This window comes from Thalassophryne amazonica, chromosome 4, assembly GCF_902500255.1.
Source record: "Thalassophryne amazonica chromosome 4, fThaAma1.1, whole genome shotgun sequence".
In the NCBI taxonomy this organism is placed as follows: domain Eukaryota; kingdom Metazoa; phylum Chordata; class Actinopteri; order Batrachoidiformes; family Batrachoididae; genus Thalassophryne; species Thalassophryne amazonica.
In genome coordinates, this window is record NC_047106.1 from 134,024,120 (window position 1) to 134,030,119 (window position 6,000).

Genomic DNA, 6,000 nt, shown 5'->3' on the forward strand with positions numbered 1-6,000 from the left:
AGTTAGTTGCACTGTTTTTTTTTTTTTTGTTTTTTTTTGTATGTTGAGCAGTGAAATTGTGTGACAGCGTTGTTCTGTTTGTGTTCAGGCTGGTGCGTTTCTGGAGCATTGAGGAAGAGCTCCTGAGGCCATCGGTCCTCTTAACGATGGCCTCTGTTGTGCCTTCTCTGCTGATGGAAGTGTTCTCGCTGCCGGGTAAGTCCACATGTCCACTCAGGTGCAGGTACTCGTGTTGTTTGCTTGTTTGGTCAGTTATTCTGGAGTTGGGTTGATCCATCTGGGAAAAGAAACCAGTTGTGTGCTCTTTTTTTTTTTTTTTTATTCCACTAGTCAAAACAATTTTTCTTGCATCGAGTTTTTCCAATGGATTTTTGGGTAATTTAGGGCCCCTGAATCTGGGGTTAGTTCTTGCCAATCACATCATGTTTTTGAGATATGAAAACATATTTCTTGTATCCAAGCACTGAAGCAAAAGCTGCAGTCTGGCACACCTCTGCGGCTCCATAAATATTACTTTTGTTCACATTTTGCGAACCTGTTTTGCAACACTATGCAACCAGCTCTGTCTCAGAGGACAGCGAGCAGTTTTTAATTTATGTCAGTAACAGCGCAGCAGCTAGCACAGGGGTTCCACTCAAATTTGAACAGCCAAATTCTGAAGAACTGTGCTGAAGTGGCAGGACAAAAAGATTAATTAGTTCTGGACAACACAGAAACATCAATCAAAAGTTCTGCATTCTCACCCACCCCACCCCCCACCCACTTCGGTATGACTAATATGGATGTGTAGGTGATTGTGTCTGCCTGTTTTTGGTAGGACTCGCGATGGCAGTGTGCATTTCTACGAGTGTCCTCGTAGCGTTGCCACTCTGCAGCACATGTGCAGGATGGCTCTCCGCAGAGTGATGACCACCCAGCAGGTGGAGGCGCTGCCCATTCCCAGCCCTCTCTGTGACTTCCTGACCTACAAAGTGATCTAAGCCACAGACACACCCACACCTACTGCATACTGGAAAACCAGCACGTCTTCTTTCCAAAAGACATTTTCAACAGAAGCCTCTTAGGGGGGAAATGTTTGTTTTGTTTTGTTTTTTTATCAGAGCTGTGTTCTTACACCACACTGACCAGAACTCTCCTGCTGACACGTGTGTGTGTGTGTGTGTGCGCTATGTGCTGGTGTTCTGTTAAACCAGTTTTGGTTCACACTTCTCTCTGCTTTTACTCTGACTTAAATCAGCTGTTGCACTTAGGAGACATTTGGTAAAAGTGTGTTTTAAGTGGATGACAATAAGGGAAGAGAGGCTTTCAATGTGTGGATAAAATTGTTCCCGAGTGGTGACCCTGTAATCCAAATAGAGTATTTACCAAGCATAGCCTTTCTTTGGTAGTTTTAATCAGCTTTTAATGACATGCTATTGAGCAAATGGAAAATTTTAAATGTTATTTAGGACACAAGAACATCCTCAGCTTCCCCCCAAAAATGAAACGCGATACTCATCCTAAGGCATAGGGAAGCTGCTTTTTGTTTTGTGTACTCTTGGCTAAAGTTAACTATTAATTACGTTTTGGTATTTCTATGAAGCTTTTCCCTTTCAGCTCAAAGTTGCAGTAGTTTTTGGATTGTGATCAATATGAGTCTTTCTCCATAATGAAAATGGCGTATTATTTAAAGTTCACATAACATCACAAAACTAATCGGTAATCTTGCAGTATCATGACTCCTTAAAATGTTTGCTGCGTTCATGTGGTTACAGTATGAACCAGTGAAACTGTTGAGAAGCGAAGGCTTGGTGTAATTTGTTAAATTGCTCTACAAAAAAAAAACTAAAACGTGCCACACATTCTACCATAGGTAGTGCAGCTCAGCAGTGTGTAAATGGTTAATGTCCCCACTTTTGGAAAACCCACATCTCATTCAGCAGTCACTGGTGGGAGTGGGTCTTGACAGTGTAGCACACCCAAGTTTCACCCACCAAATCTCCAGTAGGCAACACAATCGGCAGCAGATTGTCTGTGTGTGTGTTTGTGCCCTGCGGGGCAGTATGATGCCTTAAACAGTGTTTCAAAATGTCGTGCTGATGAAAAGCATCTCTGCTGCTTCTCTGTATTGTACATTAAGAAATATTTCATGTCATATTTGTAATATGTCTATAAACTTGATACTTTTGTTTTTGTTCATTCAGTGCTTTGTTTAAACATTTGTGTTTATGTATTCTCTACTTTCAATGTGAAACAAGCTGTGCTATTGATCAGAGCAGAGTGAAGATGTTACTTATAAATTGTTGGCGTTTCAAATAGTGCTTGTGTGCTGTCAGTCAAAAATGCTGCGGTAATTCACCTTCTCCCAGCCTCCAATCTCAATGTTCTCAGACTGATAAAATATGCACTCAGCTATCCAAACAGGACTCAGCATTTTCTATCGTGCTTCAGCAGATGTTCAGGTTGTGTATTTGAGTTTGTGTGCGCCTGACGGAAGTCCAAAGGGAAAGTGAACTTTGACTATTTAAGCAGTATTTGTGTCAAAGTTTTGGCTGTTATTCTTTGCAATAAGGTCTGCGACAACTGCTGCTGCTGATGCCAAAGTTGCCCTGTTTATTGGAAGTGTTTGAATCGTGCAGTGTTTTAAACCGTGGTGGCTGGATTGTTTGTGTACCTGGAAGCATTGTAATTGCTTAAAGGCACGGTTCTGCTTCATTTAGATGTAGTATAAAGTGGTCAATATTAAATATATATGAATGTATAAAGTTTTTGCAATTTTATTGGAATATTTTCTTTTTGTAATTTCAATAAAGGCTTTTTGAAAATAAGTTGAACTAGTGTCATGTTTCCGGAGAACTGGTACCACTTGATGGTCTGAGGTTTTTCTTCCAAAGTTCATGCATCAGTGTAACCAAACCATGTGTGTAACATCTACACGGACCTGGCTTTTAAGAGTAGTCAACAAATTTTCAACAGGGTTGATGGGGCTTTGGGGAGACCATTCCAGAAGCTGGTCTGGTTTATTTAACCCACAACCTGTTTTGATGTGAGTTGGGATCGTCTTGTTGGAACACCCAGTTGTGGCCAAGTTTTTAAACTAGCTGTTGATTTAAGGTGACGTAGAAGAATTTGGATGTAGTCGTCCACCTTCATTATTCCACTTTGTGCAATGCACCAGTACCACTGCCAGGAAAACAGCCCCCAGAGCATGATGCTGCCACCACCATGCACAATAGTTGGTACAGTGTTCTTAGGTTTGAAAGTCTCACCTTGACTCCTCATCATTGTGGACAAATGGCTCAATCTTTCTCATTTGACCATGAAATCTTGGGCATAGGAAAATTCTCTTTACAAAAAATGAGAAAGTAAAACAAAACTCAGATTACCCAATTTAGTGTGGCCGAAAGGGTGTGGGCTGAAGCAGAAGCTTATAAACGTCCACTCCTTAAACCAGTTACGACACATGAAAATACACTCATAGCAACAAATACCAATCAGTGAAATAAAACGTCTGAACACAGTGAAACCAACAGTAATACAACAGACACAGAAAAATAGCCACAAAGTGTTAGAGCACCATATACAGGCCTGGTTTATATAGTATATTGTTTTCACTGAATTCATGTGTACGTACAGTAGTGTTCAGAATAATAGTAGTGTTATGTGACTAAAATTCTTCAGGTCACAATACCCCATCTGAGTCCAGACATTGTCACAAGATGAGAAAATAAAGCAGGAAAAAGTTTCTTGCTGGATGTCCACACAACCAGACTTTACGTGTGACCTGCTCCATTTGAAAAGAGCAGGTCTTCTGTACGATTTCTAGACGGCCTGCTCCACTGCCGACCTGCACTGACCGAGCTGCTCCACTTTCTAGGACGACCCGCTCCACTTCTCAGTTGAAAGAATCACTTATTTAACGATATAACACTTACTAACCAACATGACTGAGTGAACATGACATTGTGCACTGCAGATGACGTTTTTATATAATTTAACGTTTGTATATAAGAAAATGGCGAATTTTGCTAATGCACTAATTTCTTCTCGGTGCTCTGAGATTATTTTTCTTTGTTAGCAGCTGTTTCAGAAACCTCAGCTGTTGTACGTTTTGCGATAACTTCGTCCTTTCTCCCGTTTGCTATCGTTTTTGTCGCTCGACACCATTTAAGAAACATTTCAGGCGTTTACAGAGTGAATTTTAACTTATTTCTAGTCGTTTTCAACCTTTCCAGCTAACTAGCGGTCGCTTCAGAGGAAACTCACTCCCCTTCCCAGGATGACTTGCTCCAATATCTAGGATGACCCGCTCCGCTTTGCGAGTGGAGCGGGTCATGCAGAAAACCGGAGCGAGTCGGCCAGCGTGGGTCGGCAGTGGAGCAGGTTGACCACACACCTTCTGTACCACAGTCTGAAGCAAACCTTTCAGTTCCAGTGTCGGTCTTCCTTTAATTATTACCTCCTGCTTCGAGTGAAAGTCCAGTTTAGAAAATTGTTTCAATTTGGATATGTAATCCTCCATTCTGAAAGTAAAGTCCAGGCGAGAGGAAAAAATAAATGAACGGCTGCTCTTGTACCTTGCTGTCACTTATTCTGCAGCTGAGGAGTTGTTGCAAGAAGAATCCCTGGGCTCATTAGTGCCCCTTACCATGAGGCAGGAGAACTGCATGCCTCACCTAGTGCCTTTTTCCAGTTGTTTTATGATTGCTACAAAGCAAAGACAAAATGAGGGCTTACTAAAAAAAATTATTTGCATACAAGTCTCTGATAGCTCTACCAGTGTCATTATCTTGGCAAATTTGATCTATAACGTCCTCCTCCACAGCCATTCTTGGGGGCCTTTCGTGTCTCAGGCAGGAGATGTTGTGAAGCACTACACAGGTAACAGTGATGTCGCAGGCCCTTTGTGGTATCACCTGAAGGTGCTTCAGGCACTGGAACCTCGACTTGATCAGCCCAAATGCCATCTCAATATGGGCCCTGATGTGAGTGTGTGCAACGTTGTAATTACGCTGTGTGTCTGTCTTGGGGGAGTCCTGATATGGCGTGAGGAGATGAGGCAGGCAGGCATATCCCTTGTCTCCAAACAAAACCCCAGAATACAGACTATAGGCCTGGCCAAAATGAAAAGAAAAAGCCAAATTGACCAGGGTCTATTTGTAATGTTTAACATCAGGCTGTTTCTAATAGTACAAACCTACCTGATGAAAGGCAGCTGATGGGAAATTGAGCTCTGAAATATTTCACTCGTGCACAGAGCTAGGCCACTTTGCTTCCAAATTTATCATGCACTATGCATCACAGGTCATCTGAAAAAATGAACAATGTACGTCATTAGACTGGAATGGAAATGCCTTAACAGGGTGATGTGGGCTGCTTGAAACAACTGATCAAACTGATTAAAATGTGGCTCAAGATTGAAGTGCTTCAATCACTAATGAGAGGTGATGCCGGTAACATGTTATTCTAATCTGAACGCTTTTTCCAGTAATGAGTAATATAACGCGTTAATCTTTCCAAATCAGTAATCAGATTAAAGTTACTTCTCCAAGTCACTGTACGTTACTATTATTTTTGCACTGCAGGTTGATCGCAGCGTTAAACTTGTCCCGTGGACAGGGGGTCGGGGTGTGACTGAACTGACTACTTTTCAGCGAGCTGCGAGCTTTTCCTCCGCAGTTTTCTGCAGCAGCTCCAAGTTGAAAAAACAGTCGTCATCTCTCAAAGTGTGGCAACGACGGCACACCTGCGCTGAGCTTTAAGACTCGTTCCCACCTGTTAGGTTCTTTTATCACGGTGAGATCTCCAAAAATAATTGGACAGGAAACAGACTTCAAAGATTAGATGTTGTATTGTAAAGAGTTGTTACACTGATACAGAGTTATCTCAGCACTGGGATCTTGAACCGGCCGCACGCAAACACCTGGAACAAAGGACCCAGATTTTTCTTCTTCACTACTTTTTGTTCTTTCAGCCTAAGCCACCCCCATATGGGCGGTCCTTACCCTGGCTTGAATCAGT

General features: G+C 42.1%; 1 pseudogene; it reads left to right on the forward strand.

Annotated features, from left to right (window-relative positions):
* LOC117509046 overlaps positions 1-985 on the forward strand; it is a 36,486-nt pseudogene extending 35,501 nt beyond the window's left edge.
* The last annotated feature ends 5,015 nt before the right edge of the window (positions 986-6,000 follow it).